Source organism: Lissotriton helveticus, chromosome 8 (genome assembly GCF_964261635.1).
Source record: "Lissotriton helveticus chromosome 8, aLisHel1.1, whole genome shotgun sequence".
Taxonomy (NCBI): Eukaryota; Metazoa; Chordata; class Amphibia; order Caudata; family Salamandridae; genus Lissotriton; species Lissotriton helveticus.
The window spans coordinates 1590776416-1590800741 of record NC_136069.1 but is presented as its reverse complement, the minus strand read 5'-3'; positions in this window follow the sequence as shown (position 1 = coordinate 1590800741).

Here is a 24326-nt window from a genome sequence, read left to right as displayed (position 1 = left end):
TCTGCAGCTGCTGTACACTACTCTAACTGCCTTGGTGCGGGTGGAGGGGGCAGTTTCTCGCTCCTCTATCCAGCGGGGCACGTGCCAGGGCTGCCACCTCTCCCCTTACCTTTTTGCGCTTGCCATGGAGCCGCTGGCGGCCTGGGTGTGTATAGATGCTAAACTTCGGGGGTTTCGATTGGCACCGGGTCTTACAGATAAAATAGCACTATACGCAGATGACGTCCTGTTCTTTCTTACTGATTTGGACAGGTCGAGGCCACGGTTGATGCACATTCTTCATATTTTCGGTGAGACCTCCGGGCTTTATATGAATCCCTGTAAATCCACGTTGAGGGTTCTGGGGCGTGGGCCGAGGGTTAGAGAATGGGCCACAGCCCTTCAATTGGTGACGGGGGGTGAAGTGTTTGGGGGTCTTTTTGTCCGATGTCCTGGCTGTATCCAGAGACCGCAATCTGATCCCAGTGTGGGATCGTACCCGGTAAGATCTCAAGGTGTGGTCCTGCATGCCCTTAACGATATACGGTAGGTCAGCCGTCTTTAAGATGGTGGCGCTTTCCCGTCTCCTTTACCAATTGTAAAACCATCCCTACCAGATTTCACCCTTATGGTTCCGGCAGGTGAACTCGGCGCTGGGAGGTTTCTTGTGGGAGGGGGGCACGGTTAGGGTGGCCCTGCATGCCTGTTTCCTATCCACATACACCGGTGGTCTAGCTACTTCAGATGTTCTCTCCTACTACCAGGCCGCACATTTGCTGGTCCTCAATGAATGGTGCTACGGGGATAGGGGGGACCCGGGCTATGCGGTCCAGCGGCAGCTAATGGGCAACAAATCCTTACACACTATTGTATTCCGCGCCGCTTCAGAAGAGTCTGCCCCCGGCCACGCGGGTGGTGTTTCATGTTTGGAGGCAGGTCCAGAGTAGGATGGGGTGGTGGAATGTCCTGACTCGTAAGACTCCTCTCTGGGGTAACGGGCGCTTGCCTCAGCTGGCAGCCCTGCAAGGCTTTCAGGGATGGGACTCCATAGGCATCTCGGTCCTGGGAGACATGATGACTGACCTGACGCTAAAATCATTCTAAGATATACGAGACGAATATGCGATGCCACGATCCCAGTTTTTCAGATACTTGCAGTTCCGACACACGCTGGTGCCTAGTCTGGAAGACCTGGAGTCTCTCCCTGATTTCAGCCCAGTTGAAGCTAAGGTCTTTATGGGGGAGCTACCGGACCGCAAGATTTCTCGCATATACCAGACATTGATCATTCATTGTTCCGCAAATCTGCAGCGGCTTAAGACGGTATGGGAGGAGGATGTAGGTGAACTGGAGGAGGAGGACTGGACGGAGGCATTAGCAAGTCCACGGGGGGGCAGCAATAGCCACGCGCCTGCGTTTGATACAATTCAAGTGCTTACAGTGAGTGTATTTTACCAGAGTGCGCTTGTGGAAGGCAGGAATGATTGTATCCCCCAAGTGTCTTCGATGTGGCTCGGGGGAGGGCGCTTTTTTGCACACAGTCTGGAGTTGTCTCTCGCTGCATAGATTTTGGAGAGGGGTGTTCTCCTGCCTGTCAGAAGTTCTGGGATGGGAGCTTCCCTGCACGCCACGCTTGGCCCTGTTACATCTCATTGAGGGTGTTGGGGGCAATAGATATAAGCGACACCTCCTGTTGCTAGGTCTCACGTTGGCAAAGAGGGACATAGCCAGGGCTTGAAAGGCGCCCCGGGCACCATCGCTGGTTGCCTGGAGGAATGGGTTAGATTTTTCCTGGGACTGGAACAGCCGGTCTTCATTGCCAGGGGGTGCCCTCGTAATCATTATAAGATTTGGAAAAGATGGGCAGACTACCGGGGACTAGATTTAGATCTGCCGCTGGAAGGGGATGTTCACTTGATGGATTCATGGGTGTGTGGAAGCCGGGCTTTGCAGGGTGGCAGATGGGCTCTATGTATGGTTCCAGAGAAGTACTGAATTTTCTATTGGTGCGTGGGTGCAATCAGGGGGGAGGAGGGAGGGGTTTGTTCTATTATAGTTTTTTCAAGTATATAAAAGTCAACGTCATTTTTATTGTACAATTGATGTGTGCATCGGTCTCCGGGTTGCAGAGCTATGCAGCTTATGTGAACCGTGACAAATAAAACTTGTTTTAAAAAAAAAAAAAGTGTGGCCAGGGAGTGAAAGCCTCCTCTGAGGGGGTTAGTTCATTTATAGCTCAGCAACAACTAAGTTTATCAACACTGCGATTGCACCACCACTGGTGAAACCGATGTCTGGAGTTGACCAGAGCTCCTCATATCATCAGCATTCTATCACGGTCATATGTCAGGATATCACTGACAAAAAATACTGTCTAACATAAATATTTTGTCCTAAATATTGTTTACAAATATACTGTCTTTTTGGGTACACATTTTCTTACTCAACCCACTATAATGAAAAGACATTATGTTACATTATTCTATTTGCAAATGTCCCTGCAACTACAAAGCTAACTGTGGTATATTAGTCTATTTATCCGTGTAATTACAAAACTAACTGTATGTATTATAAGTATGTCAATTTATCTTTAGATATATTCTGTTCTGTGAATATAGTTTTAGAGAGAAAACATTATAGTAATTTGCATGTTTTAATTGCAAGTACTATTAGAAAAAAATGATTTTCTTTCACAACCCACTATAAAAAAAGGACTTCATGGTAAATTATTCTATTTGCAAATGATGAAGGGAATGATTTAGGGTTTGGCAGAGGAGGCACTTGATTGCAATGGCAATGTAGAAGCCTCTCCGCCAAACTGAAGGTTGACCCACCTCATATAGGGCCTGGTTTAGAGTTTGGTGGACGGATTGTGTACCGTCGCCATGACAAAGTACTTTATTCTCACCATGGCGAGGGTACTCCAACCTACCAAATTTAGAGATGCCAGTTGGGCCTGTGGACATGTCTTGCATTTCCAGGAACTGCCATTACTGTGGTTTCTGTAGGCAGAGAAAGTTTGACAGACAGCTGTTTCAACATGATGGAGCTGTACGTCAAACTTTAACTTTTTTTATTTTGAAAAACAAAATCCCAAAATGGGATTTTATTTTTCAAAATAAAAAAAACAATGACCCCCTTGCCATTGAAGTTTTTGGAGAGATCAGTAGAATTAGACTCTTAGGTGATTCTACTGGGGATCATGGATGAATTTGGTGGTTCATGTCATATCCGAATCCTGGGTTCTATGCGGTATCCCAATGGAAAGAGTGATCTGGCATATCACCTGCAACGTCGGGGTCCGGTTCTGAGGGAGATCCTAGGTGTCTAGCGGGCTGTGAGCGTCAAGGGCGATGTGCCAGGCACACTCCAACCCCCCTCCTGAGACCCATGGTGCAAGTAGCGCCAAATTTTAAAGTGCAGAAACTCTCCTGAATCTGGAGGTTTTTTTTGGGGATCGAGCCTTTGCTCTCCCTTTTTATGCACTTTTTTCACCCCATTTTTTTCACTTTCACGTCCCTTGGTTAGGGTGGACGATTAGAGAGTCCATACCGCCGGGGTATAGTCCTGATGAATGCCTTGGTAAATTTACGCCTCTGAAATGGCAGAAACATGTTGACTGACTAATTGATTGTATTTCTCTGAATTTTACCATTCCTAAATCTTGGCAACTAAATTCAGACACATAATACTTGTAAACTCGTGTCTTAGGGATCATCTATTAAATTTTTTTTTTTATTTTGATACTCTTCTAGACACTTTAATTTCACTCACCCTCACAACACGCCCTTCTTCACACAACCAGCTCCGCAGTCTTTCTGGCATTGTAGCACACCAAAGAGGCACTCGGCCTCTTTGGTGGGGCCCGATGATGAAGCATGACACTGACCAGGTCGGTGTGTGAGGGCTTTCCTATTCACCCAAAGTGAGTGTGTGATCCTTATCTATCTCGCTCCAATTAAGTGGCAATTCTGAGACTGATTTGGCCTCTCTCTTTTTGTTTATATACATTGAACCGGGGACTGAGAGAAGCCTCCTTGACTCTCCCTACCTCTCCCATTGTTGTTTTATATCACCTGCAACGTCATTGAATGGACGAGGGGTATGGACCACTGTGCAAGACTTGAAGAGCTTGTGTATAAAGCCAGAGGGGTATGGAGGAAGCATGTTAAGATATGGGCCCATGGTTGAATTATTCTGATGCCTGGTTTCAATAAATGTCACTCAAAGAAACTGTGCTATATAGAAGTAAAATGTTGGGCTGATATTTTGTTTAACCATTTTGTGCTTATCTGTCCCGTGCATTAGTACTGTGCCTGTAACTAATGTGATAAAGGTAAAAACTATAAAAATATATATTTTTAGACGTAAGCATTTTCAGGCAGTTGATATGTGGCCTCAGTAAAGACCGAGAAGAAGAGATGGACTGCTGCAGGCGAGACACGCAGGCCTTTAGGTACACAAAGGTCAGTGCGGTGGAGAGATGTGTGGCTTTGGAAAAGATTGGAAGACAAGGGCAAGGAGGATAAAAGACTAATGTCTTCACAACGCTATAAAGTGCATAGGGCTGAAGAATGGAAACTATTAGCACTGGGTTACATTCAGAGGTCACAAAAAAATGGATACAAAACTTTTCTCTAAGGGGCATCAGAACTTAAGGTAAGTTATGACTGGTGAAGGGTTTGTCCAGCTGTTGCCATAGGGGACCAAGGTGCCTCTTCTATGTACTCCCTGTTTTCTTCTGTGAGCATGCAGCGATAAAGGGTGCAGTGTGGTACTGGCATGATTGAGACAACTTGCAGTTGCCGGGCCATGCTGCCCCTCTTCTTTTTTGTAATTTTTTTTATATATCTTTATTAACATTTAAAGTAGTTATGACAAGACATTTTCACATTCTCTGAGTTATACACTAAGGAGCCGATTTCGATCTCGCTGGGAGAAGGCTCCGTCTGACTCGGATCCGGAGGGCTTTACGACTGACTCGTGCTCCGAGGCTCTGAGCCTCCGAGTACGATGCGAACAAGCGCTTACAGACACGGGTTGCTCGGAGCCCCATTGAAGTCAATGGGAGCATGTTGTACGATGTGTAATAGGCTCCAATTAACAAAAAAGGTACGTTGCGCACAAGGGTGCCCCCTGTAGGGGGGACGCGTCTGTGCCACCCGCACCGTACATGCATGTGTAGAGGTGCCCTTGGGTCCCCCCCTGTGAGCAACTTGTAAAACTACGGGTGAAGGGGGGTCCGGCGAGGACCCCTGAAGTCTGTTTCCCAGAGCGTTTACGTATCGGAGGCTCCGACTCGATCCGGCTGTCCGAATTGTGCATCGTACTGGCTCGGTCAGAAACCACCTCCATTGCACGGCACAGTTTGGCTATGGATGAGACGTGCGGAGCGGTTCGGTCCTGGATACGATTCAGTCGCCGATTTCACAATTATCGCATCGTACTTGCTCGCTTGTACAGCTGTACGAGTCAGTCGGAAAACACACGTACGGCTCTTTTTTTTTCTGCCCGGATCGCGTTCGGAGCCCTTCTGAGCGAGATCGGAATTGGCTCCTAAATGTTGTCATATAATCGTAGACATAAGTATAACTGCACTGATTACTTTCCACATCTATGCATTAGTTCCATAACAAACAGTTTAGCCCCAATGACGTGAGACCCATGATAGCAATCCTTTTTTCTATAAAGCTTAATTGCCTGGTCCAATTCTTCATTCCATCCAAAAACATTCCTATATCGGATAACGGCAACTCCCACCCCCCACCCACAACTGTACCTCTCTCCCCGTCTGGTATGCTTCGCTATGATATCGAATCTGGGTGTCTGCCAGTTATGCATCTCGCCGCGTCTCCCAACACATCAAGTATGGATGTTCTCCTCTATCCCTCAGTTGTCTCTCGGCTCACTTCCCACGCATACGATTTCAGTAGCCTCCACCTGTGATTCCTCATCCCCCCTCACTGTTAAGATCTTCTATCATCGCCCTCCATGCCATCAGATCATCTTCCATCTTTTCGTCTTCTCTGACCTGTTATATCAGGATCACGTCCTCCGTTGTCCACCCCTCCATATCCCGTACCCATTGCGTCTTTTGAGAGGGTTTGCGAATTAGCCAAGAAATAGCTATCGGGCGTTTTGCCAACATTAGTCCCAGCAGGACAAACTTACTACTAAGATTTTTATTTTTGTATTACCTATTAACATCTAGATATGCTGCCCCTCTTCTTTTCTGTCTCCAGCAAGCCCCAACAATGTCATCAACAGTGCAATCACCAGTAAGATACTAGACTACAACTACAATACCACACCCAGTAAAAAACTATACATCTATAGCACTAAAGTACAACTACATCAATTCCACTATAAGACCAAAACCATAACAGAACACTAAATCTATAGCACTGCACTATATGGGGATAAATTGCAACAAAACAACAAAAACACTTCCACCACAATATAACATTGGCAATTAAAACACTGCAACAAGAACTCTTCCTATTACAACACTACAGCTACAGGACTGAGGCTCTAACACTGCAGTTAGAACACCCCAAGAACCTCCTTACTAAATTACAAATAGAAATACTACAATTATAACACTACAGCAAAACAGTACTACATCTAAAAACAGCAACTACAAGTCTATAGCTCCAACACTACAACAACAGTTGCATTCATAGGCATAGTGCTGAATTAAATTCTTCTTAGCCATTGGTTCTCTGGAGCTAGACACAGGCTTGCCACACTAAAGTACCATGCCATTTGCACTTGTGATTAGATGTACAGGTGCAAATAACAGGATTTATGGCTGCAAGGTATTCACACAAGGTAACCTAGCACCCATAAACCCACATGCTCCTGTGTAATTGTATGCCATGCCCCTACAGTTCCACAGTCCCACCAAAAAGAGTATGGGAGTGGTAGGATCAATACTTGGGTTGCGTAAAGAAATTGCAAACATTCAGAAATCCCCTCTATGAGCCTTTCCCAAATACTGGAAATGGTCAGCAAAGGGATGCAGTAAATCCCCTTCCAGGATGGCAGGGAAACGAGACACCAGAAAGCTTGTTGAGGGTGTAGGGGAAGAGTGTCTCCATTGGGGGAAATGTTTCCTTGTTGAGAAAAAAGAAATTAAAAGAAATTTAAAAAAAAGTGTCATTTCAATTTGAGGTTACATTAGGTTGCATCCTGCAGGCACTTCCTCATTGGGGAAACAGTAATGCAAGAAATGTCACATCAGTGTGTCTGGAAACCTGGGACAGCTTTCCAAGGGCACTTACTTTTAATCTTTGTGAATAGGGACAAAATGTTAATCTGCATCCTTGCACAGGGGTGCACATATGGGAGAAGATCTATGATTCCCTTTGGTATTCGTGTTTTAGGATTACACCAAAGCCAAATAAAGGCCTTCTCCACTATGTCACTGCACCAGCATTTGCCAAAGGGCTTTACATAGTCAGAGCTCGAGATGGGCGCCGACCTTTGACCTGCCAGAGGGATGTCGTACACCTCACCCTCCAATACTGCTCAGATGCCACTTTGTACACAGTAAGAAAATGCAAAATACTGACAGACCAGGCACACTGGCAGAAACACACACTTAAAAAAAATTATCTGCACCAGATATGTGCCTTCTGGGAACCCTTGCTAAGCTCTTCCGTGACAATGATAAAGATAGCAAAGCAGGCGCTCTATCAGATATACTCGCTGCAGGCAGTCCACTGGTGCTGAGGCTGAGGGCAGGAAGTGGGAAGGAGGAGGGATGAAACTGACTGTGCAGGACAGCGTTACAAACTGGCCCTGCTTCAGCCAGCAAGAGGTGTGCATGATTGTGCTGTGTGCTGGTTTCTGCACCTTGGATGCCAGCGAGCTGAGGGTGGATGAATCATTTTCTGGCACGCTGTCTGACCAGGGGGAGGACACGAGTGATAAGATGCCACTGCAGGGAACTTCCTGAGTTAGACAGTACATTTTTAACTAAGCGAAAATTGTACATTGTAGAACTGCCGGATACAATTTTCTATTTTATCAAGGAAGAGTGACAGCCACAGAGATATCTGGATGTGTGTATTCTGCCAATTTGGAAATACATAACAATTAGTACCCTTGTCTATCGTATTCTCTATCATTTGTCTCATATCTAGGCGCTGATGAGAGGCGTGTAGCGCCAGTGAGGTAGGCAATAATAATTTAATTGACTTCAGAACGATGAAAGACTGATGGGGCCTCACAAGAGGTGGTCACGAACAATTATCTACAATGGATGCATTAGTCTGCTATCTTACCAGCTTTAGGGAAATGCTGGCCATAATTGCAAACAGCAGTACACATGCTCATGAATTCATTGTTGGCTATTCTGAGTGAAGCTTTGTATAACTGGTACACTTCCCATTAAATTATTCTTGTCTTTTCTATGCTACAACCAGAGTGGGGGCTATCCTGGTGTGACTTTTAATGAGCACATCTGTCAGATTGTTCATTACAAATACTTTTCTATTTTCAATGCAGAAGCCAGAGGATGGAATGCAATTAAATTGTTTGAAAATTGAGAGTTATTTTAAATTAATTTGCATGCAATGAATATTATTTATTTTCTTTCACGGTAACAAATGTTTCTCTTTCCAGCCAAATATTACGCCCTTTTTGTGAGTCTACCTGTACTTTCTATTTTGTATTGTTAAAACATCTGCATTAACTTTTAGATGAATCTGTAAGTGAAGTCATATTTTATATACATTCCTAGTTTAAAAAAAACTTGTTTCATATATTGATTGAATGTTTTAGAGCAAAATACTTAAATGTTCTAGGATAGCATGTACTTGGGTTAGTTTAATAGTAAATACAAACATAAAAAGTTTTGGTGAGATATTAAGCTCGGTCCCACAGCAAACGATTGGACCATCAACTTTGAGTTGCATGCTCATTGGTTGATGAACGGGTGGAGGGGCGGGGCCAGTGGGTAGCTGCGCTGCTCTTTCGGTGACAAGCTCCACCTCAGGTTTCTCCTGCAGGGGCCAGCTTAGTGGCCACTACACCTGTGTAAGTCTCGGCATCTATTACAGAAGCAGAACAAACCACCCACCGGGATGTTTTGGTTTTGTGCATTTTTTGTTCACATACTGAATAGGAAGCGCAAGCAATATAAGAGGTAGAATAGACCACCCAAGGCAAGTAGAGACTGGTTCATTAGTTGACCACCCGTCTTTATAAACAATCGCACATCTACGGAATCTCATTCTGTGTACAGGCAGCAAATGTTAGCATGGTCTCTCTGGTTCTCATGACTTCAACACTTGAGCAGCACTGTAGAATATGACCATCTTTTGCATGTTGTACCTCCAGATTTTTGACTATCTGTTTAGCTGGTGGTAGAGCTTTACGCACTTTACCCCTGCTACCCAGTAGTAAAGTGCCTGTGCCCCCCTTTTAACATGGGTGAAATGGTACACTTCTAATTGCAATATTTAACTTGCCTACAAGTCCCTAGTTTATGGCACAAAGTGCATCCAGAGCCTGGAATTTAAATGCCATTAGTGAACTGCAGCACCTATTGTGCTAGCCGCTACAGTCGCAGTACAAACCTGACTTCAGGCCTGCGATTGTAGCCTGACGGGAGCATTGTGAACACTGCAACTCGACCTGTCAAAATAAACCTTTTTGAAAGGTTTAAACCTTCCTTTTAAACATTAACATGGCACCTCTAAGTAGGCCTAGGCAGGGGCATGGTATTTAAAAGTAGGACATGTAGAAATGTAATTTTAACGTCCTTACTGTGACTAGCACCCAAGCACTATTTTCAGAGTACGAAGGCTGGCTGGCCTATAGTGAAACACTGGAAGCAATAATAAATGTTAATAATATGTCACATGACACCTGGACAGGCCCCTATGCTTGTTCCCCCAGTCAGGCAAGCACCAATTCTAGTGCAGAGGAGTTGCCCCCAGAACTGGTTTTGGGTGAGCTTAGAGGATTGAATTGTCATTACCCTGGTCACACCTTTGGAGGCACACACAGGCTCTTCACAGAAGAATTCCACTATTTGGGCTTTTAGGAGTGAGGGGCACTATGTGGTTGTTTGAAGTAGGACAGGCACAAGCTGCTGCAAACTTGAGAGGATTATACTTGAGAACATTTACCCCAGTGATTAGGGAGAGGCCAGGAGTCACTCCACCCACAAGCAAGTATCAGACACAAATGTGGCATACCTTGGCACCTTCTTCAGAACACTACTGGACTTGAGGAAGATCAGAAGAGGACTGAACCTAATGTCTGAAACCTGAGAGGAGCCATGAAGTTGTCCCCAAGGGTCATACAACTGACCTCCAGTTCAAGCTAAAGGGATATAACATGCAGTAAGAGGCTTTTTCTGCAATTGCTCAGTTGACCATTTCCAAATGGACCTGCCCGTATCCCTGGTTGGCATCTTCTCTAGTGAGTCCTGACCTTTAAATGTTGTTCCGGAGGTCCTGGCATCCTCAGCTGTGTCAGGCTGGACTTCTTCTACCATCTCTCAAAACCTGGGACCCAGAAACTTTGTCAACTTCAAGACCTCCAAGCACTGGAACAAATGTGCCAAGCTGATCCACTGAGGTGCGTTGCAGCTGGGCTGAAGATTCAGGTTTCTCTGGCCCGGAGCAATTACGACTGAGTGGAACATTGCACAGCGGTATCCAGCTTACTGGAGCCCTCTTCAGCTACAACCTGTTGCCTTTCCCTGCTGAAGGATAACGACCTCCCAAAAAGTGACTCGGAGCGAATGTAGAAATCTTATCCGAGCAAACGTTCCAATAGTATCTGGCACTTGAGAGGACTTCCTGGGCGCAAACCTCAAATTTCTCCACCTCTGAGCTTTTCCTGTCAAAACCAACATTTCCCCAGGACCACGTCCTCCAGGACCACGTCCAATGGCTATCTGAACTCCTGCCATGCTCTTAGGTTTAAGCCTCATGCCTTGGCCCGCTGAGGATTCTGCACTTCTATTTTTGAATCTAAATCCCAAGGTAAAACCTTACACCGGGTCATCCTGGTTTCTATATCTGACCCATGCTCCATCGTGGCCGTACTCCTATTGTGCCGAGGTCCGGATCTACAGCGACCAGTTGACAGCAGTTGGTTCTTATTGCTTTTTGGCGCTATTTTCATTAAAAACTTTAAAAAATCATATTTCCTGTTCCTCTTATTAGATTTATGTTGTTTTGGTATCATTTTATTTGATTTTTTCTTTATTAAAATTTACTCTATTTTTCTATTTCACTTTATGATTCTTATTGTGCTGTATTTTGTCTTTATTAGTTACTAAGGAGCCGAGATACTAGTCAGGTGGGACGCTGTGTGAAGCACAGAATTTTTGATTGAATGTTTTGAGCCACACCCATTATTATGTAGGCCACGCCTCTTGGAAATGATTCTTGGTTATGCTTCTTTGGCTACACCCTTTTTAAAGACCCCCTCATCTTTTTCACCCCATATAAAGCACTGATTAAACCCCTGTATCTGACAAAAACAAGACCATAGATGGTTATGGATATGTTGAGTAAGCCTTGATGATGCCTGAATCGAAGCAACTGAAATTAATGTAGTCAGTCTGCTTTTCTAGGCCCTATGCCTGTTACAAACATTTGCTAATATTACACACAGTCATGTTTACATACAGCCTGGCCTGTTTTGTAGGTATCATAAATTATTATTATAGCAAAGCCCTACCACCTATGACAGCATGTTACTTTGTCTTGTTAGTTAGGAATCATAATTTCCATTTTGATTAAAGTTTTTTTTAGTAATATTTTTTGTTTTTATTATTTTACAAATCAACTCCTGCCTAAAGTACACACTGCAATACCAAAGGGGATGATGGACGGAGCGTTTCAGTAAATCAAACACTCAACCCCAGTCAACTGATCTGGGTTTAATCCATCATCATTCTTTAGCTCACTCCACCACCCCAGTTCAGACATGGCCATATGCAAATCAGTCTGACCCTGTGCCTCATGGGAACTGTCCAGCCCGAACTGCCAAGCCATGTCTTCCCTGGACCTGAAACAAGCATCCTGGGACTGGTTTCTGGCTAATCAGCTGTCATCAGACAGGCTAGCTTGAATCCAGTGGCAAAGTGAGCAAGGGACCCACGTCTGAGCATACCCTGCCAACTTAGGGCGAACTAAGCGATACCAAAGGGGATGATGGACGGAGCGATTGAGCAAATTAAACACTCACCCCCAGTCAACTGATCTGGGTTTAAACCATCATCATTCTTTAGCTCACTCCACCACCCAGTTCCGACATGGCCATATGCAAATCAGTCTGATCCTGTGCCTCATAGGAACAGTCCAGCCCAGACTACCAAGTCATGAAGCGTAGTAAGTCGGGTGGGAACTCCTGTCACCAAATGTCCCTCTAACTCCCTTGTTCACCCATGGCCTGCATCTTGTAGATGCTGAACATGGAAAAAAGTGCACGCTGTTATCCCATGCTGCTGCAATGGGCCAGAGACATCATTGTGTCATGAGGTTAGGAAACAGGTGTGTAACAAAGGTCACAGTAGCCCCACCCTGAATAAAAACAGCAGTTTAGGAGCTTAAGTTGAAGTTGCATCACAAAGCCATCAGAAACAAAGTGGATTTGTAGCAGAAACTTGCTTTTCTAGGCCTTAGGTAGAGGGTGACTCTCCCCACCCCAAAAGTGATATGTGAAACCCCTAGTGAAAGAGTGAATTAGCCTGGACTCGGCAATGTTCATCCTGCAGTCCTGGAGGGTAGGCCTGGTAGGGCTGAGAGAGCAGAGACCTGTTGCAGGATGAGGCCAGCTGCCCCAGCACAGAAGGTAAAGGGGAGGTCAGTACAAGCTAGCCTTCCATCTTTCTCTTTCATTTTACACCCTCCCTGATAGAGGTGAGATCAGTGGGTCGCTGGGGTGAGGGGTGGGAGGTGTGCCCCGTACCCTAGATGCATTCCTTCTCACCCATCTCTTGCACCCATTCAAAATAGCATAATCTCCATCTTGGGTGGGGGAAAGATGGGATTGGTGGCAGGGTGAGGGTATGGGGGGCCCTCAGCATACCTTGAAGGGGGGGCCCTTAAGACTTTGTTACCCCACTGCTGGAGCATGGCCTCTTTACCATCCTCTTGACATGCTCACTTGTGTCTTTCCACCACTCACTTTTAGGGACTGCTTTCTTCTTTTTGGTTAAGCAGCACATCACAGCACATGTGTGTTCTAGTTCTTTGCTTATTGTGTTTTCCCACACGAGACCCCACAATACTCATCCATGCCCTGTGTGTGCTCCCTCTCTCTCATGGCTACTTATTCTCTCTCTCCTCCTCCCACATCTCCATCGCTCCTTGATGCAGTCTCCATCGAGTATTTGCCCACCCACCCCAGTGTTGCTGTCTCTTTTGTGTGCTTTCCCCTTGCCTTATGTTGCGTTCCCCTAAACTGCTCCCATCACCCACTCCATTACCCCCATCTACCGTTCAGTTTTTTAAAATATATATTTTTTGGGAGGGCTGGCAGCAAATTGCTGCCAGCCCTCCACCAACAGTGATTTTGTGTAATTACCTTTTTTTTTTATTGACTAATTTAATAATAATAATAATAATAATAAGTGACACTCGCCATTTTAGATAAGTCGACAAAAAATAACAGAGAATGGTGCCCCTGCCATTCTGTAGGTGCATATTTACAACAAGGGGTGGTGATGGACAGAGTCTCTGAATTAAGCAGAATACTCTCACCCAGTCAAGAGATCAGGGCTAGATCCAACACCGTTTTTTAGCTCATTGCACCATCCCAGTTTCAGAACCTGGCTGTATGCAAATTAGTCTGTCCCTGGCCCAGTGCATCATGGGAACAGGGCAGACCAGACTACAAAAGCCAATTCTTACACTGGGAAGGAAACAAGCTTCCGGGGACCGGTTTCTGGCATTTCAGCCGTCTTCGGCCCGGCTTGCTTGAATCCTGATGGTGCAATGAGCAAGGGACTCACATCTGAGTATACCCTTCCACGCTTAGGGTGGACAAAAATATTTACAACAAGGGGTGGTGATGGACAGAGTCTCTGAATTAAGCAGAATACTCTCACCCAGTCAAGAGATCAGGGCTAGATCCAACACCGTTTTTTAGCTCATTGCACCATCCCAGTTTCAGAACCTGGCTGTATGCAAATTAGTCTGTCCCTGGCCCAGTGCATCATGGGAACAGGGCAGACCAGACTACAAAAGCCAATTCTTACACTGGGAAGGAAACAAGCTTCCGGGGACCGGTTTCTGGCATTTCAGCCGTCTTCGGCCCGGCTTGCTTGAATCCTGATGGTGCAATGAGCAAGGGACTCACATCTGAGTATACCCTTCCACGCTTAGGGTGGACAAAAATATTTACAACCAAGGGGTGGTGATGGACAGAGTCTCTGAATTAAGCAGAATACTCTCACCCAGTCAAGAGATCAGGGCTAGATCCAACACCGTTTTTCACATCACAGATGCGCGCACCTACAGAATGATGTGACTGTCAGCAGCAGCTGTGTCATCGCACACTTTCTTCCTGCCAATTCTATACAGCACTTTAGTTTCGTTTTTTACTGATGCTGTTCAACATTGCTGAAAAGCATGGGCGAAGCCAGTAGGTCCCTACGGTGAGACCTATTGGCTTTGCCAATGCTTGTTTCCTTTGCTGGTGCAGAGCATTAGCAGAATCCAGCCACTGAAACCATTAGGGCTAAGACATTTACAGACGTCTATGTGCATCCAGCATGTTGCAGGGTACAATACTGGTAAATTAACTCTAATGGTTAATGCAGCTACTTTACACCAATCCTTCTAATCTGCTAGGTAGAAGACCGTGTTTTGCCACTGCTCTTTGTGAAAGTAGATTGTCAACATTGTAATGTGACAATCCCAAAAAGAATCTTTAGCTAACTTAAGACAACTTTGCTTCTATCGTTCATTTTGGCTGTGACATTGCGGTATTGTCACGTGATCCTTTCTGCTGTTTATTCTCTGCTATACTAAAGAACTTTCAGGCTTTGTTATAGTAAGAAGGAGAATTTCAAAGCCGAGTTGGATGAAAGGTACCTTTACAAGGACAAGCTAACTGTCCCTGACCGAATAACATACTATGAAACATTTCATGGTCATTGTGACGAAGCTATGAAACACTAAAAAGTAGAAAAAAAGCAGCAAGGGATAATTAACGCTGCACTAACCTATTGTACACTCTTATAATGTAAGGCACATAGGGGCATATTACCAACAGTTAGCGATATTTATCGCTAACTGAGCTTAGCGTTAGTTTTTTTAACGCCGCGCTTCACCCAATATTATCGCTGAGATAACGTCCTATTACCAACGTTTATCTCAAAAGCGATAATATTGCAGGCGTTAGCGTGAATATCGCTGGAAAACCAGCGGTGTTCACGCATTAGCGTGCAAATGCTGTTAGCCATTTTATCCACCTCCCATTGTATAACATGGCTAAGAACTGGTATTTGCAGGCGTTATCGTTTGGCGATATTCGCTCCTAGCGCGAATATTTCCATTCCTTCGCCTTTCTTGGTAATAGGCGATAGCGACGTTAGCGACTACTTTCAGTCGCTAACCAGTTGGGTACGCCCACTATGCATGTCATTAACGATAATTATCGCTGACATGCAAAGCGGGCCCCAAACCGCTCGCTATCGCCTACAAGCTGTCGCTAACTGGTTTTAGCGACAGCTTGGTAATAGGGCGATGGAATTATCGTCGCTTAGCGTCTGAAAACGGCTGCTAACGCAGCGATAATTCAATATCGCCACCCTTAGTAATATGCCCCATACTTTTTGTTACCCCCCTCCAAGGTCCACTGCCTATAAACCTATCAACAATAAAGATCGCGTCCCACTAAACGTGTCTGAACATTCCCTACTATCTGGAATACTAACCTACTTTTGTTCAACTTACCACAGTGAACATCTTAGCGTCGCTTTGGAGTGGACGAGTGATACACTTTAAAGTGCCTCTCAAACTTCATCAATTTGAGATTTGACGGGTCTCTTCACCATCTGCAGTTAAGAAACCATACATTCAATCGCAGTACAGTTGTTTATTGCCCTGAGGAAGCCCTATTCAGGGTGAAACAGGTTGGCTGCATCGGCGCTTCGTTGTTTTGAACAAAGCAACTATTAAAAAATCTTGATTGACGCTATTGAAGAGTCCGGAGAGATCTTGTCCTTTTTTGGCATTTATGCTGTTTTACCTTTGTGTTGCCTCTCTGTGCTTTCTTTTAAGCTATGAAACACACATGTACCAATGTAGTAGAATGATGAGAGAATCACTGAATGTATTCAGTATGAAATGTTTCTCTTTGCTTATCCCTCATTGGTTAAACGCATGTGAAAGATGTACTAATATAGTTAATGTATGAAATCCTTTGTCTAAAGTCTTATAAATGAGGCAGGTTTCTCCATGTGAGGAGGAGACCCTTTCCCCATTCTGTGAGGTGAAACTATGCCGGGTTTATCATTGCTAGACCTCTACTGAGCTGTTTGACTTCTAATTCCTTATTGAAACTATATGCTTTGATATCACTTTGATATGCATTGTTTTAACTATCATAAATTGAGTAAACCTTTTAAACATTAGGCCCTTGTCTGCAGGGCACAAGTCCTATAAAAAGAAGTGGGGGGACTGACAATATGCAAATGACCTCATGACGTCACGGGCTGAACGTGTCCTGGTGTCTGAAAATTATACCGGGACACGTTCAGCATATTTCTGTGGGGCCCAGCTTCTTGGCAGCGGGGATGGTGTCCACCCTGTGAAAAGAGTGGGGGGACGCTGTGTCCCTGCATGTACCCCCGTCTCGAGCCCTATTTGTCTGTCGTTCCTTGAGCAGACCGCTTTACTTTCTCTGTAGGATGACTTGAGCTCAGAATAACAAAAGAGAGAGGGGTTCAGCAGGGAGTACCATAGTCCGAGAGGGGCCACCCTGCTCACGGCGCAAATTGCCAGCGCTCTTGGGAAGAAAAACAGAGGCGGCTCTCTCTGTTAGAGAGTTACCAACTTTTTCTCCCCACATCTTTCTGATATCCTCCATCTGGATGTCTCACATGCTATCATGTTCCTTTTCATTGCTGTCTTTTCTTTCTCTTTCTGCATGTACGTCCTTTCATCTCCTCTGCTTTGCCATCCTCTCACACATGCAAACCACTCCTCCACCTATAAGCACTTCATTGTATCTTTCTTTGATGCCATCAATATTTTAACCGTAATGTACACCCAGCACCCCCCTTTCACTTTTCCTTTGGCACCTATGTGACCAATGCTTTGTGCCCTCTGCAGAGATGCCAAGGTCTGGATGTGCATGCAGTCTGAACGCATTTATAAATTATAACCCACTGGCAGGTACTTTGAGAAACTTGCACGGTCGTCAGTCTCAGCTCCAGAGCTCTCACTCCTTCCCATTATGAAAACCAGTCCAGTTCCGTGGGGCGGTGAGTTGGGGCGGGGAGGGGCAGGTTGGGGGGTTGTAAACACCGGAATATGGATGAACGGATGTAAATAAATAATTAAATAAATAAAATGCATTTTGTGATGCGGCGCGCGCAACGAAATTCGTTTAATTTATTTCATTGTTTACTTATCTCCGTTCATCCATATTCTGGTGTTTACTACCCCCCACCCTGCCCCTTCCCCGCCCTGCCTCACCACACCACTTAACTCTCTCTACGGGCCGCTACTGGTCCACACCCTAAACTCACTCAGACATCCTGTGGCAAGTCAGTTCACAGCATTCACTGGGCAATGGTCCCATACTGCAAGAAAAAAACTACAGAAACACAACATATGGAAACAGCATACACCCAGAACTGCAAGAGGAACTAACGTGTGAAATGTAAGCAGGAACTGCATTGCAATTACTTTAAGTGTTTTACCTGTAAAGATAAGGACATGAATATAGGGCCCAGAAGTGAGTCGATTCAAAGTGAGTTTTTAATTATTGCCATGACGGAGACCGGTCAGAACCTGCCCTACTTAAAGCCTTGGGCACACAGGTTACCACAGCCCCTGAGGTGAAGGGGGGTCCCAAACTTTGGGTCCTCTGTGGCCCCTAAGCGGCATGTCATCTTTGTCCTGAATTCTGCCTGGGTGTGAGAGAGGTCCATCCAAAAACTATGAAGTGGACCCTTTGGGGTTTAAAACACCACTGGTCAAATATGCAGTGTATTCCTCTGAAACTATGAGGTAGGATTGGTTAATTTCCCTCCATGGTTCCAGTGGGTCACTATTAGGACATTTCAGGATCCATGTTGGGTTTGGGCTCTGATTAGCACTTGGGATGGAGATGCCTTTTAATGTATTTTTCACTCCAGAGACCTTCAGTTAAGCCTGCGGTTCCAAGATGGTGCCTTCATTAGTTTGCCAGGCCCACAGAATACCACCTTTAAGTGTTTGGCAGAGATATCACCCAAGTTATTTACATAGAAGGATTACTTTATGATGGTGAATACTTCCACCTGGCACTTGGGTGAGCTAGACCATCATGTGTATGGCCCTTGGTAAAGAGAGAAAGAAGATCAATTATTGCCAATAGATCTGGCTTATAAATGTTAGTGCCTCTTCAATTACTGATGCGTTTAGGCTCTCAATAGGTAATTATAAAGGCACTGTGTCATTCATACTTGCACCTGTCAGCACTTTTACCATTTAAGGGCTGAGGACTGGATAGGGACTATATGTGGGTTTCGTAGGACGAGAGCCCTAGACATCAATCATGTGAACCCAGAGAAATTATATAGGAGAATCCAGGCGGGAAAATCCACATGAGACAAGGTTCAAATTACAAACCATAAAGATTTATTAAAAATTAAGAATCAGTATGTGGTATTCTCCACTGTAAGCTTTCCTTACTTAATTAGCTTGAGTGGTATGTTCCAATGTGGAATGGACTTATTTAGAATGTTGGGTCTCAGTGACAAGTCAGTTGTCAGCTGGACTTTGAAGGAGGAGGTCTCTAGTTTAATACTTACAATAAAACTCCTACTGTTTCTACTCCTGCCTGCCTGCTCATCATTTCAACGACAATACTACATTTTGGCGACGATTGGACTTACCTCACGCCTAGAGACCTCGACTCAACGCTTCAATTCTAACCTCTCTCACTTCTATTTGGGATTTGGACACTGCTGACATCTAGTTCCAGGTACAACTTTCCACTGAAGGTAGAGACATTTTTGGTGATACTTATCTAAATTTGGAACTTTCTATTACCTTCCCTCGTACTTTTAAGGAATTTTTAATCAATTTACAACTAACTACATGAACCATTATTCCTTTACTTAATTGAGGGATCAGAAGCTGTATGTGTGTATATATGAAATTTCCAAACTGATAAGATTGCATCTTCAAGCAAGTTTTCCTTCTCCTATATGTCACTCTGAAAGTCTTTGAAGAAGTTTATTCAAAAGTAAAAGACTCATATTTGGCTTCGTTTATAACGAACATGCTAGCGCGCTGTGTAATCCTTCGAAACAGCGCCTAGCAACGAATCTTACCTTCGTGGCTGTCTTCCTCCGTCATCGGACCAGCATCTTTCTGTTGCCCGGCAACTTGACCTGGAAAGCGGAATTTTTATCTCGAACCTGTGATGAGGTGTTGCCCGGAGACTAGAATCCGTCTCTACAGCTGAAGGGGAGTGACGTATTGCCTACGTGACGTGTGCGTGCGTGACTACGCTGTGCGCTGACATCATCACGCCATCTGCCATCTTGGAAAAACGCAAAGCAAGACTTCAGCAACGCCAGTCACATTCGCCCATTAGCGCATCACTTTTAAAATTAACTTGTATCAAGGACACATGATCATCTTCAATCCCAGGTGTGTTTCGCTGATCAGCACAGCGTTTGTTTCAGTTCAACCTCAAGTAAGCCATTTCATTTACTTTTAAGCCGGTCTTTCACTCGCTGATCGGCACAGCATTCGAGGGGTGTAATTGCTCACGCATATCGCTAATCGACACAGCTTATGCTGATCGTCTGTTTTGCTGAAAACATAATTTTCACTTACTTCGCTGATTGGCACAGCACATGCCAATCATCTATTTTACACTTTATTACTACTTTCACTCACCTCGCTGATTGGCACAGCATATATCACTCTTTTATGGTCTATTTTAAACATTTTTAACTCTAGAGTTCTCCTGTATGTGTTCATAGCCATAAGTCTATTTATAACTGTACTTATATTGAGCTTTTTCTCATAACTTTAAAAGTCTTGTGGGTACAGTAATTTTCTTTTAGCATGCAGAATGTCACAGCTCCGCCTTTCTTACTCTCTGAGCCCGGTGATCCTCCTATCCCTTGGCTCAAATGGAAAAAAGTTTTCGCACATTATGCCAGGATGTGTGGAACTTCGCTCAGCGCAGAGAGAAAGTCTTCTCTTTTCATGCACTGTTTAGGCTCAGAGGGGCAAGATGTTTTTGAAAATCTCCCTGAGTTACCTGATGCTGATTTCCTTAATGAATATGAGATATGCATAAAAAAAATGGATCTGCATTATCTTCCTAAACTGAGCATGTTATTGGAATGTTTTCATTTTGGGAAGAGAATGCAGAGGCAGGATGAAACAGTTGAGCAATATGTTACTGCTCTTCGTAAACTCGCTTCCACCTGTTCATTTGCTGGCGCTTTAGATGAGCGGCTCAGAGACCAATTGATGCTTGGTTCTTCTCTTGAAAAGGCAAAGGACAATCTATGGCAAAAGGACAACCCTACTCTCCAAGAAGTGATAACTGCACTTAAATTACATGAACATTCTAATACATGTTCTGAGGTAATTCGTAAAAACAGTTCTGAGGAAAAAAAGGATCTACTGAGGTCAAAAAAATCAATCAATCAATCAATCAATCAATCAATCAATCATGCCATTTGTATAGCGCACTACTCCCCTGGGATGGTCTCAAGGCGCTTGGGGGGAGGGGTATGCTACTGCTCGAACAGCCAGGTCTTGAGTTGTTTCCTGAAGGCGAGATGGTCCTGGGTCAGCCGAAGGTGGATGGGGAGGGAGTTCCAAGTCTTGGCAGCCAGGAAAGAGAAGGATCTTCCTCCGGCGGTGGCTCTTCGGATGCGTGGTACGGCTGCGAGGGCGAGGCTGGTGGACCGTAGCTGGCGGGTGGGCGTGTAGAAGGTCAGGCGGTCATTGAGGTACTTGGGGCCCAGGTCGTGGAGAGACTTGTGTGCGTGGGTGAGGAGCCGGAACGTGATCCTCTTGTCGACGGGGAGCCAGTGCAGGTTCCTCAGGTGGCTGGAGATGTGGCTGCGTCGGGGGACATCCAGGATGAGTCGGGCGGAGGCGTTCTGGATGCGCTGGAGTCTTTTCTGTAGCTTGGCTGTGGTTCCGGCGTAGAGGGCGTTTCCGTAGTCCAGTCAGCTGGTGACGAGTGCCTGGGTGACAGTCTTCCTGGTCTCGGTCGGGATCCAGCGGAAGATCTTGCGAAGCATACGCAGGGTGTTGAAGCACGATGAGGAGACGGCGTTGACTTGTCTGATCATCGAGAGGGAGGGGTCCAGGATGAAGCCCAGGTTGCGTGCGTGGTCGGTTGGCTTGGGTGCGGTGCCCAGGGCTGGGGGCCACCAGGAGTCGTCCCAGGCGGAGGGCGAAGATCCCAGGATGAGGACTTCCGTCTTGTCCGAGTTCAGTTTCAGGCGGCTGTCCTTCATCCACTCGGCGACGTCTTTCATCCCTTCGTGTAGGCAGGTTCTGGCGGTGTCGGGGTCTCTGGTGAGGGAGAGGATCCGCTGGGTGTCGTCGGCGTAAGAGATGATGTTGAGGTTGTGCTGGCGCGCGATGGCTGCGAGAGGTTTCATGTAGACCTCCTCAAGTACTGTCTCTCAAAAATCGACTTCTCATGAGATGGGAAATTCTACTGACAACAAAAGCACAAATTCGAGTTCCAGATTGGCAAATGTAAAGTGTTTTCGTTGTGGTAATTTGCGACATCTGGCTAATGCCAAAGATTGCCCAGGGTGGAAAATGACATGTTCTGTGTGTAAGAGAAAAGGTCATGCTTCAAAATGTTGTAGATCGAACAAAGGTCAAAAGAAAGTAAGGGAAGTAGACATTTATGACCAAGCACAAGATGAGTCTGTTGTGTGTCAGATTAATACTGTTGGTATGGATGGTCCCATGGAAAAAGTTTTGATTGACAAGTGTTCTGTAGATATGTTGTTCGATTCTGGGGCAAAAATCACCTTGATACCCAAGCTTTTTTTTGAGAAATATCTTTTAGGTAAGGTTAAATTACTCAAACCAGACATAATCCCTAAGGGCTATGGTGGTCAGGTCATAAACCTATTGGGGTATTTCATGGGCACCATTGATTTCAAATGAAGGGTTACCGCTGGGAAAATTTATGTCTCTATGAAAGGAGATTCTCCAATTAGTTGGGCTCATCAAAGAGAATTGGAGTTTATCTTGACCCCAACCAAATTCCATCTGTGTGTTTGAGGGATCTATCCCCTGGTGTGGGCGTAATTTCAGATGACAGTCCCTGGGCCAAGAAATACCTAAGCGTGTTCAGTAAGGATATGGGATGTCTAAAGAAATACCTTCATCTCATAAAGTTAAGAAAGGATTCCGTCCCCAAAGTAGCCAAAGTTTGGAATGTCCCTCCTTTGGTACGTGACAAAATGAAGGCTGAATTGGATAAGTTGATAAGCAATGGTGTGATAGAAGAGGTGGAAGGCACGGAGTGGGTTTCTCCGGTCGTAATTTATTTTTATTTATTTTTTTATTTAAAAAGTTTTATTTAGCGCTGGCTAGACCCGGAGGTATCAGAGCGCTTTACATGAGCATCAGATCATAGTTACAGGTTACATCATTACAAAGGTTACACAGTTCTTAGAGAATGGCAACATAGTTACATGTACGGTTGAGATAAACAATAAGCACAAATACGTAAGGGGAAAAGCAGGCAAGGTGAGAGATTCCAGGGAGGGGGGGTTGGAGCACGGGAAGTAGACAGATAATGAGGGCGGGAAAGGGGAGGGGCGGGTGAGAGACACAGCATGGGAAGAGGAGAGGAAGGGTGATGGGGACACAAACCTGTAGACGAGTCAAGGCAACGTCCAAAGTCCAGTAAGGTGAGATCCCACGGCAGACAAGGGGAGAGATTCAGGGGAGAGAGGATAGGAGCTAGGGAAGAGACAATAAGGAGAGACGAAAAGAAGTCTGCCTAAAGACCGACTGGGTAGGTGACGACCAAGGAGGGAATCCACGGCCCATCTCCTCTATAGCTAAACCAAGTAGCTCCATCGGGCGTCAGACAAAATAGTTCAGTCTCAATACATTGAGAGAGGAGGGAAGGAGAGACATAAATAGATGGAGGATGCGGTAGGAGACGACAGGAGAGACGAAAGGAAGTGTAACTATGTGGTTCAACAATAAACCAGAAAAGATCAACAAGTAAACATTATATCAAACAATCAGCAATACAATTAGGGGAGAGAGAAAGGAGAGAGAAAATAGTGGGGGGTAGAGGAGGAGGGAAAGGGAGGATAAGGGAAGAGACAACCGTAGAGACGAGAGGAAGTCTGCCTAAAGACCGACTGGGTAGGTGACGACCAAGGAGGGAATTCACGGCCCATCTCCTCTATAGCTAAACCAGGTAGCTCCATCGGGCATCAGACAAAATAGTTCGGTCTCAATACATTGAGAGAGGAGGGAAGGAGAGACAAAAATAGAGGGAGGATGCGGGAGGAGACGACAGGAGAGACGAAAGGAAGTGCAACAATGTGGTTCGCCAATATACCAGAAAAAGAACAACAAGTAAACATTAAATAGAACAGTCAGCATTACATTAGGGGAGGAGCGAAAGGAGAGATAAAGTAGTGGGGGGTAGGGGAGGAGAGAGAGTGAGGATCAGGGAAGAGACAACTGTAGAGCCGAAAGGAAGTCTGTCTAAAAACCGACTGGGTAGGTGACGACCAAGGAGGGAATCCACGGCCCATCTGCCCTATAGCTAAAACCAGGTAGCTCCATCGGGTATCATACAAAATAGTTCAGTTTCAAGTGGCGAGGGAAGAGGTTCACAGAAAAACAGGGTGGGGACAAAGGACAGGCGCAAGTGAGGGCAGAGGACAGAAGCTGGAAAGAGTAGGAGCGGAGGGGGGGAGGGTTGGTGGGAAGTGGGAGCACATATTGTCAGCAGCCGCAGGTTCATTTCTTTTATATAGCGCTGGCTAGACCCGGAGGTATCAGAGCGCTTTACATGAGAATCAACAATGTAACAGAAAAAGTTCAACAATTACACAAAACATTCAAAACATAAGCAATACAATTAGGAGAGGAGAGAAGAGAGAGGAGAGAGAAAAGTAGTGG